We start from the raw sequence: 2,288 nt of genomic DNA, 5'->3' as shown, positions 1-2,288 counted from the left end.
GTTTTATTTATGTCTCGGGTGAAAATCTTGCTTATTTCAGCTTGATTTATAACCTCCATAATCTTTATTCTCTTATAACTATGCTTACATAATCTGAAAAACTCGAAGTACAACTACAATATCAATTGTCACAAACACATTTGAGTGCTACGAAGATGTTAATTTCTGCAGCATATGCTACAATGATTTTCTTTCCTTTTCAAAAATACGAGAGATACCAACGATGCTGGAAATCAACATTAATCATAAAATACGAAATAATCCTGACAATCAACAGCAGTAGCCATCTTGGAATATTTTGAATTGTTTAATGTAACGACGCCTGATTGGGTTATTAGGTCCATAGGTGTTCAGAAGAGATCGCTTTAAAGGTTTTACCGTTCAGAAGAAACGATGCTAACCCAACCCCCCATCCCCATGTGTGCCAAAGTTTGTGACAGAAAGCGCATTTGTTCGGGATATGTGCATGGAATGTATACGACAGACGCCATTCAGCCATAAGCTACAACTGAGGTGAAAGGCTTTTGTTTGCTTGCTTGCATTGCGTTCATTATATATTTTTTCACTCATACTGAGACGTCACCAACTGTAGGTGAAGTACCACAAATTTTGACCCATGCTTAGCGCTCAGGGTTGTCCTTTGACTTCGCAACACCCGCCGAAACACGAGACCTCCGTTTTAAAGTTCATATCCGAAAGACTCGTGATTCTCATTTCTAAATGTCGTAAGCGTTCGGCGAAGGAGCAATAACTACCCATGATCTATGCGGCCATGACATGAGCAGGACTCGAACTCATGACGTTCCGGTTACGAAGCGAACGCTCTTAGTAGACCGGTCTAAGGTGAAAGGAAATCAGTGACCAGCTTCATTATCGCAATTCACTTATGAATTAGAACGCTTTGGCCGATATAGTATTGCGTTGTGTGACCACACAATTTAATCTGTTTGTAATACAATTGCGAAATGCAACAGAAACTCTCAACAGTCCATATGTATAAGTCCGCCCAAATTCCCTTATACGGGAGTAGTCGGCATTTGAAAACATGACGGCCAGATGGAAACAAACTTCAAAGGAAGAAAGAGGAAAAGTTGTATTCTTGTGTTGTTGTCTCATAAATTTGATATCAAATAAATCCTAACATATTTTCCTATTATACTTGTGTCCAAACATACCTTCACGTATTTATTAAAGCCCCATACGACCCAAAAACTCACAGCTTTTGATGATTTCTTTCGTTGACGTTGCCATGTTAGTTAGCCAGTCAATTCGAATCCCGGCCCGGTTCATTTCCATACTTGCACAATGACGTCTAGATATGAACTATTCCCCAAAAATATTTTAAATAATATATCATCCCAGTTCCATTAAATGATAATTATTCAAATAGCTAAACTCGCGGCTTTCATCCGTCTGGGCCGGTCTCCATCTCTGCCACACGAGTGGTAATTTAAGGACCATAATGGGCTTATGTAGCATTTTCGTCAATCAAGAGCTTATTTTACCTTTACAAAAATTTTATTTTTAGATTTCTATTAATTATTCGTGTTGATAATAAATGAAGAGCGAATACATAACTTACAACCAATTTTATGAATACATGTACATTACGTAGATACCAATACACATTTAGCAACAGAGTTCGAATTGACCGGCTACCTAACATGGCTACGTCAACAAACGAAATCATTTGAAGTTGCGAGTTTTAGGGTCGTGTGTGGCTTTAATGAATATTTGAAGTTATGTTTGGACACAAGTATAGTAGTTAATTTTTTTTTTAATATTGAATTTATGAGACAGCAGCCTCAACCGTGCGCAGCTTTTTGTTTCCCGTAAATCGAAGGTTTTTATAAGAGGTGGATCTGTATCACAATATTTTTTCAGAGAGCTACAGTTTTTCTAGTCTGTCCATCTTATCTGATCACCTGAATCCGCTCGAGAAAGTGGGCCGGCTGTAATCGACAACTCTTGTTGTATTACATCAAACATGTCATTCAAACTGTTCAATCGTCTCATTCAATTGTGTCGTCACACAACGCAATACTATATCGGGTAAAGTGTTCTAATTCAAAGGTGAATTGCGATAAAACTAATTAAATGTCACGATTTCAGAAACTGATGTTTTGTTGCTTCATCAATAAAAATGGATGAATGAATTAAAGTTCAACAATCCCTGTCAGTACTAATAAGCGAGGTGAATTAAAGTCAGACAAATATCAGTCGATAAGACCTGGTGTTCTAGTGTGAAATTTATGTAGATGACATTAAACACACATTCTCGCAGCGTG

Source organism: Ostrea edulis, chromosome 2 (genome assembly GCF_947568905.1).
Source record: "Ostrea edulis chromosome 2, xbOstEdul1.1, whole genome shotgun sequence".
Lineage (NCBI taxonomy): Eukaryota > Metazoa > Mollusca > Bivalvia > Ostreida > Ostreidae > Ostrea > Ostrea edulis.
This window is presented reverse-complemented; position numbering follows the sequence as displayed.